Source organism: Nicotiana tomentosiformis, chromosome 2, assembly GCF_000390325.3.
Source record: "Nicotiana tomentosiformis chromosome 2, ASM39032v3, whole genome shotgun sequence".
NCBI lineage: Eukaryota > Viridiplantae > Streptophyta > Magnoliopsida > Solanales > Solanaceae > Nicotiana > Nicotiana tomentosiformis.
Genome location: NC_090813.1, coordinates 8,612,220 through 8,623,699, shown reverse-complemented (window position 1 = coordinate 8,623,699; position 11,480 = coordinate 8,612,220). Strand labels below are relative to the sequence as shown.

Here is an 11,480-nt window from a genome sequence, read left to right as displayed (position 1 = left end):
TGCCCGAATTTTCTCTCCACCCGTGGGGATTTCTATTTACCTTAGGTCTTTGGTGACCGAAGAGGATCAAGCCGTGATGAACACGGTAGGACCCGCTTGCCTCTTTAACGAGGCCCAGCATGCTCTAAATCGGGTAACTTCGAGGGTATCTCTTTCGTTTCTTTTATACTTAAAGTTGTAGATAATTCTAACATCTTGTTCCTTGTTTGCAGACTTCGGTGTTGCATCATGAGGCTTTCCTCCGAATTCGGGAGGAGCATGAGGCCGAGCTTCGGAGCCTCACTGAGAATAGTGACACCTACAAACTCGTTAGTGAGAAGCTTCGGGCAGATTTGGCAACGACTCAGAATGAGCATGCCGAGATGGCTGAGCAGGTATATCGAGTACTTCACGATACTGAAGATGAATTGGAGATAACCAATAATGATCTAATTATGCAGGCCCGACAGAGTTTAGAAAAAATCGGACGGCTTCAAACACAGGAGGATGCGATACAGGCCGAGGTGGAAGAGTTTAAAAAGATTATGGATATTCTAGCCTCGAAAAAGGAAATCGTCCAAGCTCAACTGGAGTCGGCCGAGACCCATCTCCGAGCTGCGAAAGAGAAGGTCTCGATACAGATCAAAGAGTTCCAGCATCAATTGGATTTAGACGTTTCTGATAAGGCAAGCTTGGCCGGTGAACTCGAAGTTGCCAGATCTGAGATGACTGAGACTAACAAAAGGGTTGAAGCTAAAGTGGCCCAGTTTAGGGTCAATGTTGAGGTCAACCAGGCCAAGGCCAAGGGCATGGTCGAGCATGCGAAATGGCAGGCTCGGAGGGAAGCTCTCGAGGAGGTTAGTGCCCAGGGCTTCGATATTGTGGCCGAAACTGAAAATGCCAAAAGCGGAGGAAGCCAGGGCCCAAAGGCTGGCTTTCCCTGAGAAAGACTCCGAGAGAAGCTTAAGTGAATCCGATGAAGGAGAAAAACCCGAGGATGAGGATGAAACCTCCGATGAAGATCAATCCACCTAGGACATTAGGTTTTTTGTTTTCCTTTTGCATTTTTTCTGAGTCCGTTTTTTAGCCGTTGTAGTTTTAGGCCAATTTGGCCTTTGTAAAAAATCTATTGTGTATAAATATATGGATTTACATGCCCTTTTGGATCTCATAATATTCCTTTGATTTATTTGTTTTTACAAAGGAAAAATAATGCCTGAGCACGAAACAGTAAGGTTGTGTTCGAGGGTTCGAACAAATCTTGCCTTTGTTTCCTTTCTTAAGTTAGAGATTTTGCCGAGGGTAGCCTTTAGGACCGGTTGTCCGAAGTTCTAATATTTTTGAAGGCTTATTTTTGTTACGGATTTCGGACGCCTCCGAGCCATGTTAATTTGGCTGTAGCCTTTTAATTGGGTAGTTACCCATTGGGCTTGTTCTCTCGTTTTATCTAGGCTTGCCCTAGATAATAGCTCCTAAGTGGGGTAGCCGTGACTTTTAGAAGTCGTGGCATTGCCTATTAGGTCTTTTGCATTCGGGGCCTGATGACTTCAGTTGTTTGAGTCGGATATCAGTCCCCAAGTGAGGGAGAGATCATTTGTATTCCGATTAAGTATTTCCCTTGGGCTTGTTTATATTCGGAAGTACGAAGCTCTTTTGCAATGAAGGAAGAAGAAAGGAATTCTGCTAAATTTTAAATCACAATATGTTTGTAAGGAACATATTTCTCTTCATTTTCGATCGAAATAGGGTTTCGAGAAATCTATATGGGCACGGTTTGATTTGACTTTGAGCAATCTATATGGGCACGGTTCTGTCACGACCCAAAATCTCACCCGTCGTGATGGCGCCTATCTCAATACTAGGCAAGACGAAAATCTCAATAAACCACAATTTCTCTCAAGATTGAAAATATAATATTTAAATACAATACAAACACTTTCCAAAACTTGGTGACACTAAGTACATACGCATATAATATGAATACAAGTCTGGAAAATATAGTCTATAATAGTCTGAGATGAAATACAGTGAACAAAGAGATAGAGAAGGAGAGACAAGGTCTGCGGAACACGATAGTTACATCAAAATCTCCTGAAAATCAACCGCGCGAAAGGAACAACACCCGCTATGTCCGAGAATACCTGGATCTGCACACGAAGTGCAGGGTATAGTATGAGTACAACCAACTCAGCAAGTAACAATAATAAATAAGGAACTGAAGATAATAACGAGCTACACAGTTATGGTTCATTTCCAGTAATTCCAGCAAAAGAATAGACATGCTATCAAATCTGGCAGTTTAATGTCAAATAAATTCTTATACAGTTCCTGTTCATGTAATCCGTATATCAACAATATTTCAGATATTTCACAACAATGACAGATAGCAACTAAGTGCAACAAAAAATGGAAATCAAGTACAACCTCTTAGGAAAATAATCACTCATAGGGCTCCCAGCCCTCATCACTCTCTGGACTCCCAGCCCTCATCACTCACTCTCAATCGGTACCCGTGCTCACTGGGGGTGTACAGACTCATGAGGGGCTCCTACAGCCCAAGCGCTATAAGCACGAACAACTCACGTGCCATAATATAATATAATATAATATAATATAAGAATCCGCACGGCCAACTCACGTGCAATAATAAGCCAATAAGGCCTGCTGCAGGCGGGCAGCCCCGATTCATAAAATATCCTCACAATCAGGCCCTCGGCCTCCCTCAGTCATAAATCTCTCCAGTCTCTCGGGCTCTCAATAATCATGAAATCGGCCAAAACAATATTGATATGATGTATCAATAATAATAACAGAGACTGAGATAAAATGTGCAAGTAAAAACTGAGACTGAGTAAATATAGCATTTAGCAGGCAATTCAACATGTACACGACCTCTATGGGTCCCAACAGTACTATCACATAGCCTAAGCATGATTTCTAGCATGATTTACAGTCAAATTTTATCAACACATAGAGGACATATAGCTAACAACAAATTATTCAACTTTTAAGTTTTTCGGGACAGATCAAGTCACAATCCCCTCGGTACACGCCCACACGCTCGTCACCTAGCATGTGCGTCACCTCCAAAATAATCACATGATACCAAAATCCGGGGTTTAATACCCTCAGGACCAGATTTATAACTATTACTTACCTCAACCCGTGTATTTATTTATTCCGCTAACCTTTGCACAGCCTTTACGCTGTATTCTATCGTGATGACATCGATAGATTTGATCTTGTCGGGATTGATCTCGATTCCTCGATTATATACCATGAACCCGAGAAATTTGCCTGATCCGACCCCGAATGCACAATTTTCCTGATTCAGCTTCATGTTGTACTTCTTCAATATACTAAATATTTCTTGCAAGTGCTTGAAATGGTCCTCTACTCGCGGGGATTTAACTAGCATGTCATCAATGTAAACTTCCATAGATTTTCCTATTTGTTCTTCAAATATTCGATTTACTAGGCATTGATAAGTAGAACCAGCATTTTTTAATCCAAATGGCAGTACGTTGTAGCGGTAGGTACCATACTTAGTGATGAACGAGGTCTTTTATTGATAATCTGGGCTCATTTGTATTTGATTGTACCTGGAATAGGCATCGAGAAAACTGAGGATCTCGTGGCCGGCCGTGGCGTCGATCATGCAATCAATATTAGGCAAAGGAAAAGAATCCTTCGGGCATGCTTTATCTAGATCCTTGTAATCTACACACATTCTAAATTTGTTTCCCTTTTTAGGGACTACCACTACGTTTGCTAACCATTCGGGGTATTTTACTTCACAGATTGACCCTATTTTAAGAAGCTTGGTTACCTCGTATTTGACAAAAGCATGTTTGACCTCGGACTCGGGACTTCTTTTTTCTTCACCGGATGCAAATTTGGATCCAAGCTTAGTCCATGGGTGGTGATTTCCGGTGGGATCCCTGTCATGTCAATATAGGACCAAGCAAAACAATCTATGTTAGCTATAAGAAATTGAATAAGCTTTTTCCCTAACTCATGATTTAACCTCGTGCCCAGGTATACCTTTCATTCGGCCAGTTGTTAAATTATTGTGATTTGCTCCAATTCTTAGTCTGTTGATTTGGTAGCGTCAGAATCATCGGGGACTATGAAGTATCGAGGGATCCCATAATCATCATCTTCGTCAAACTCATGCTTTTCTAGTTGGGTCGAGGCCGGGGTTTGTGATTGCTATTTGGTCTCCTGCTTTTCCTTCGAATTTGACCCTTTCGATATCGGAATCACTTCGTCGACGGCAATCATTTCCTTTGCGGTGGGTTGCTCCCCTTAGATTGTTTTGATTCCTTATGGTGTCGGGAATTTTAGAACCTGGTGAAGGGTCGAAAGTATCGCTCTCATGTTGTGGATCCATGATCTCCCGAACAGGGCATTATACCTCATGTTGCCTTCGATCACATGGAACTTTGTTTGTTTGATAGTCCCAGTCACGTTTACTGGCAAAGTTATCTCGCCCATAGTAGTTTCACATGCCATGTTGAATCTGTTTAGTACTAGGGCTAGGGGCACAACCTGTTCATGTAGACCGAGTTGCTCTATGACTTTCGATCGAATAATGTTGGCCGAACTACTTGGATTAATTAATACACACTTAACTTGAGTCTTATTCATGATTACAGATATTACCAGTGCATCGTTATGGGGTTGCATGATTCCTTCTGCATCTTCGTCATTGAAGGACAGGGTTCCTTTCGGTATGTAATCCTGAGCTCGAGATCGCTTTTCCCTTACGATCGCGACCTTAGTGCGTTTAAATACTGGGCCTTGGGGTACATCAATTCCTCCGATAGTCATGTGAATAATGTTTTGTGATTCTTCTTGCTCGTTCTGTCTATTGAACTCTTTGCTTTTGAAGTGATTCTTGGCCTGATCACTTAAAAACTCCCGAAGGTGCCCTTCATTGAATAAACGAGCTACTTCCTCTCTCAGTTGCCCGCAATCTTTCGTTTTGTGGCTATGGGTGCCATGATACTTGCACACTTGGTTGGGACTTCTTTGGGCTGGATCGGTCTGCAAGGTCGAGGCCATTTAGTATCTTTGATGCTCCCGATAGCCGATACGATAGCGGATGCATCGATATTGAAGTAATACTCCGATAATCGTGGCGCCTCCTTAGGTCCGGTGTGCTTGTCGAAACCATTCTTGCTGATCAATACCCGAGTATCGTGACCTCAATCGCTTCTCCTTTCACCTCGTATGGAGTTTTACCAGTGTTCGTTGTCCCTACGATCTCTATTATATGGTTGATATCGATCCCTGTTCATCCTCGGTTCCCGATCGATGTCTCTTTTGGTCGCGGAACCAGAAAGAGCCCCCAGCTGGTCATCTTCGACTCTAATCTTTGATTGATATCGATTATGTATAACGGCCCAGGTAACAGTCGGGTACTCAATCAAGTTATGCTTCAACTGCTACGAAGCCACTGAGCTTCTTTAATTTAGTCCTTGAGTCAAAGCTTGAACTGCCCAATCGTCTATGACCGGTGGTAGATCCATTTGTTCCATTTGAAAACGAGATACAAACTCTCTTAGCATCTTGTTCTCTTTTTGCTTTATCTTGAAAAGGTCTGACTTCCTAGTTTCGACCTTTATGGCCCCAGTGTGTGCTTTTACAAAAGAATCTGCAAGCACGGCAAAAGAGTCGATAGAGTTAGGTGGTAAATTATGATACCATATCATTGCTCCCTTTGACAGGGTCTCCCCGAATTTCTTCAGTAATACAGATTCGATCTCATCATCCTCTAGATCGTTCTCTTTAATGGCACACATATAAGAGGTGACATGCTCATTGGGGTCGGTCGTTCCATTATATTTAGGAATCTCGGGCATGCGGAACATCTTAGGGATCGGTTTGGGAGCTGCGCTCGGGGGTAAAGGCTTTTGTACGAACCTTTTGGAGTTCAGGCCCTTCAGTATTGGTGGTGCCTCCGGGATCTGATCAACCCTGTAGTTATAGGTTTCCACTTTCTTGTTGGTTGCTTCGATCCTCTTTTCCCCTGATTCCGCTTTGTCAGTTCCTCGAGCATCTTTATAATTTCGGGGTTAGTCCCCGATTCTTGTTCATTTGACCTTACCACAATTGGCTCCGTCGTGTGGGTGACTTCTTGGGGTGGACCAGCCTCGGCCCTACTCGGTGCTTGGGTTTGGCTCTGCAACTGAGCTATCGCCACTTGTTGAGCTTGCAGCATTTCGAAGATCATACGCAGGCTGATCTCGTCTTCTCCCACATTTTGGGTATTTCGAAATACAGATCGGATTCCACCATGGATGCTATCTTCGGGGCCGAAATATTTGTTTGCTTCGATGGCCACATACGAATTAACGTCAATTGGATCCACAGCCCGAGTCCCAACGGGGTCAGTGGGTGGCCTTCCATCCCCGAGCGTCACGTTGTTATTCTCATCATGATGGCCGGATTCGTTGTCGGTATGTAGGGCACTAATTGAGAGTTCGTCATTTTTAGCTTGAAATCAAAGATACTTCCAAGAGCAAGTGTGAAATAGTGTGTTTTACAAAGATTTATATCAAATAACCACTATTATCCTTAGCCCCACAGTGGGCGCCAAACTGTTTACCCGAAAAACGGATAATCAATTGAATTTGTACGCGGCTCTAAGGACACGTGGTATAATTCGATACAAATTGAGAAAATATAAAAATGAATATCGAAATAAACTGTAAAGGAAAATAAATGTAAACCGAATGAATCAATTAGCCTAAGCCTTCAAGTATTATCACCCTTAAACTGAATGGAGAACAACTGATAGAAGAACAATATGGCTAAATATCCAAAACCAGAAGAAAGATAGTATATTGCTTTGTATTCTATAAATCTGAACCAATCTCCCTTACAAATAATTAGACCCTCCTTTATATTGTGGGGAGGTTCTATTCTTAATATTATATTTTTAAATACAACAGAGAATCTCATGATAGATTAATTAATTGGTCTCTTCTTGATATGCGTTGTGATTTTCGCCGAGATTCTCACCCAATTGCGGATATTCCGGCTTTCTGTTTTTTGGCTCGATAAGCTTTCCTCGATCGGTCTCTGTATTTAGCCCGATCTAGATCTTGGTCAATCTCGATCTTTTAACGGTCTCCATTTAGCTCGATCCCGATCTTGGCTGGTCTCAAACTTGACCGGTCTCTATTTTGCTTGACCTCTGGGTCTCAAACTCGGTAACCTAACTTCGCATCATGGCTTGATATTACACAAAATTGAACCTTGGTCTATCACGTTCCAATCTCGATTATTCATATGAAGGGCGAACTTGGTTTTGGCCGTATACAATCGGATTATATGATGTATAAGCTCTCCAAGAATTACAAGCACGAGACCTGAGCCGATCTATTTAAGGTTTGAGGCTCTCACAAGCACCATGATGCTAGCTCTGATGCATACAGCTCATATTGACACAATGATACGATTGATTTTACATTGGTCCATTGTAGGCTTAAACAATTTGAAAGTACATGATCATTGCAGTTGAAATAGTCGTTTCACTAGACTACTTTCATTTCTGATCCATGAACTGGACACACTTTTCTTGATCCACTTATCTGTTATTCCATCGGATGAGCTAGCCAGCTATGCTGCCATTGGACCGGGATGATCCATATTGGAAACTTGTTTTCCTTGATGAAAAGCCACCAGAGGAGAGTCTAGACAAATTTTCAATTCCTCCAAGAGACATGTTGTTAGCACCCGGTGCTTATGCATCGACCTCACACACCATGAGAGAAGTTATATTGGTATATGTCTCAAGTCTTTCTTCCAAAACTCAAAGCATAGTTGCTACTTTTCCTGAAACATCAAGATGCCATTAGTAGGAGTCCACAAGAAGAGCAGAACGGTATAATTTTCTGAGACATCTAGTTCCACACCTTCAACCATGCTTCTGCCTTTGCAATCGCTAGTTTATCTTTTAAGGTATTGCATTTCTCCCTACAAGAATATAGCTAGTCTAGTCGGGCCAAGAAGTTCCTAGTGCTTAAATACGGTCACATTAAGTGTTGTTTTTATCTAGCAGCCAATATAGCTTCCTCAAACTCATCAATAGGTGATGTTAGTTTTTCAACATTGCAACCTCTTGTATGTGTATCTTGTTGTCCTCTTCCTGTAGAAAGAGTCAAGATGCTTTACATGAAAATCTGGATAGTGGCAGCTAATAGGAGAGTATATATGCTCCTATTAATATCACAAAGTGATGGCAGGTCTCGTCTATATCTATATGTTATATCAGGTCTTGGTTTTTGTGTTGCAGGTCATCAACAAAAGGCAGCCCTTGTGCCTCCAGAAGAGCAGCTTCTGTAATCTAGAGTTTTATTGTCATCCCGCAGCTTTGCAGCTTGGCCAAACAGACTCTTAATCTCGCATTGTCTCCCATTTGTAGTACAACCCCTCAAGATATTCGGTTTGAAGTACAAAATGGAGTCAAAGAGAAAAGGACGCAAATTGATTTTGTAAAGTTAAGCCTGAGAGTAGGTGCGCCCTAAGCTTTGATCATGCTCATTGCCATCACGGATTGCAGCAATCTCATTTTCAATGGCTACAAGTACTTCTTTCTGCACTTTTTGGCCTGAAGTTCATTGCCTTGTTCAATGTTTCAACTTTCTTTTTCCAACATCAATGTATTCCATACAAAAATAAGGATAGGATTTAAAGGTAGAAAACAAGAGGGATACAATGTATATGGTGGAAAATCATCTGGTCAAAATGTCAGAGAAAATAGAGCATGGACCTCAGTAGCATCAACTCTTTCCTTAGGCTCTTATCCTTCTCACAGCAAGATTTGCATAAAACAATAACCTCTCTATGAAGCAAATCATCTAGTGCTCCAGAAACATATGATCCTTCAGACACATTGAGAGAAGTAACACTGGTAAACGTCTCAAGTATTTCTTTCCAAAATTTTAAAGCAAAACTGCTGAGAAATCAAGACATCAAGATGCCATTAGGACAAAATCATCAAACAAACCCATTTAACATCTGATCTGTTCTATAGGCTCGTACCACTGTATCCTTGAGTTCTAAGGAGACAGGAAACCAAGTCTGGTTGATGAGACATGGCCATTGGACCAGAGCGTGATTAACAGCTCCCACGGCCCTCGGGTTATGGTGCCATAGATGATCGTTCTCAGCCCCCTAACCATGGGTGTTGGGATGGTCTAATGGCTGTCTGACAGACTCCAATTCCTTTGTTTTGCTCTTGATGTTCTCCATTTCTGTCACTTGAAGTTTAGCTGAATCCCTCCTGCAAATTTCACCATAGATGACTGCTAAAATTCACCATTCATATTCACTAGAATAACTTTTCGAGACAACAAGCCTTCCCTATAAGCTAAGCAATCTACTTCACCTAAATTGTATATTGGTTTTAGACTAGTCTTAGTAGGCGCTTTGCGCGCGAGTACTACACGTATCAATGAATATATAAATTTTAAAAATTACATAAATAATATATTTTTCGTTATTGAACAAATACTAAAGAAAAAAATGTAAGTTCCTTAAATAACGAATTTTAATCTCCCTAAGCTAATTCAATAAAATAAAGAAATCCTACTCCACATAAGTTTTTATATGCCCTTATTATGATTTATAAGACGTGAAATATCTTATAAAAATTATTATTATCTTTGTTACCAAACACTATAAGCAAATAATACAAAAAATATTTTTACCATAATTATTCAAAGATAACAAAATAAATTAAAGAATTTGAATCTTTTGGTATTTTAGAAATTTGTGAGTGATGAGGTAGAACTCCTCAAAGAAAAATGTTAATAAATAACAATAAAAGTTTTAAGTAACTAATATTGAATTACAAAAATATATAATACTACATTAAAAATTATAGGAAATTATCATTTTTGAAATGAATATAAAAGAAAGAAAAATAATAACACACTTATTTTGAATATCTTTTGTCTTATGTTACATCCTTAATGCTTCAACTTAGCATGTTTAGCAATTTAATTTTTAATACTATATTATAATGGATTTTGCTCTATTTTCTTATTTCATTCATGGCCGATGCTTTTCTAGTGAAAATAAAAATATGTACCTTAAAAGTTTTATCAACTTGACAAATAATTTTACTTACATAATGATTTTGAAAATTATTGAATTGGTGTTTTTTTTGCTAATTTATAAATTCAAAGACTTAATTATTTGTTGAGATTTCATGCTTTTGACATAGTATGAAGATGCGAATTATTTTCGAACTTTTTTCCTACTCGAACACTATATTATTCTCTTTATCAATTGTATAATATTTATATAATGTCGTTCGCCTTTTTTACCCTTTAAAAATATATTTTATATTTGACAAAATAGTAATTTGTTTATCTTCCTAATATTTAGGACTTCTAAATTAACTAAAATTTTAATTATTATATCTTTCCTTATTTGAATTCTGTAGAAAAAAAACTTTAAAATTAATTAAAATTTTACCTTATATAAATTATTTAATTTATTATGACACAACTATAGCTATACTTTTTCTAATATTTAGGAAAAAAAGAAATAGAATAGGCGGATTATTTCCATAAATCTACGTTATCAATTTTCCTTTCCACTAAGAGTATTTTAATTTGTTTGGCAAAAATCACTTAGCTTGAACACTCACTTTAATTGTACTATTCTTTTATCATTATTGCCACTGAATCCTTTCCTTACAATATTTTCGCATGGTGAGTTATTCAATATATATGTATAAGGAAAGATATAATAAATAAAATTTTAGTTGATTTAGAAGTCCTAAATATTAGGAAGATAAGCAAATTACTATTTTGTTCAATATAAAATATATTTTTAAAGGGTAAAAAAGACGAACGATATTTCCCTAAGGGCCTTCGTGCTTTTAATATAGTATAGATTCTGATTGGGACGAAGAGGCTTTACCAAAAGTATTTATTTCTTTACAATGGTAAAAATTATGATAAAGAACACTTACCCAGTTCAAAGTCGTGAAAATCCCCCTTGAATCGCCCAAATCCGAGACTCAAAACTCAAAAATGAGTAAAAATGGCTAAGACCCGATTTTATGTATTCTGCCCAGCGTTTTCGCATCTGTGGTGCCTGGGCTCGCACATGCGAGCTCGCATCTGCGAGAAAAATCTCGCATCTGCGAAAAGGAGCTGCCAGGCGAGGTTCAGCATCTGCGGACAAAATGTCGCACCTGCGACGTCCGCATCTGCGCACAAGGGCCGCACCTGCGAAGGCCGCATATGCGATGGATGTCTCGCTTCTACGAGCTCGCACCTGCGGTCAAAATTCCGCAGGTGCGATTACACCAGAACTCAAAATTTCAGATTTTGCTTAAGTCTAATTCTTGTTTCAATTTCAATCCGTTTCACTCTCGGAGTACTCGGGACCTCGCTCGAATATACCAACAAGTCCCGTAACATAATACGAACTGACTCGGGGTCTAAAATCACATCAAACAACGCTAAAATTAC

At 39.5% G+C, this 11,480-nt stretch overlaps 1 non-coding gene across 1 annotated transcript; it reads left to right on the top strand.

The window, feature by feature from the left end:
• The first annotated feature begins 8,992 nt into the window (after positions 1 to 8,992).
• On the top strand, positions 8,993 to 9,209 carry LOC117273688 (small nucleolar RNA U3). The gene has a single exon (XR_004503704.1). It is a non-coding gene; the product is annotated as a small nucleolar RNA U3 (small nucleolar RNA).
• The last annotated feature ends 2,271 nt before the right edge of the window (positions 9,210 to 11,480 follow it).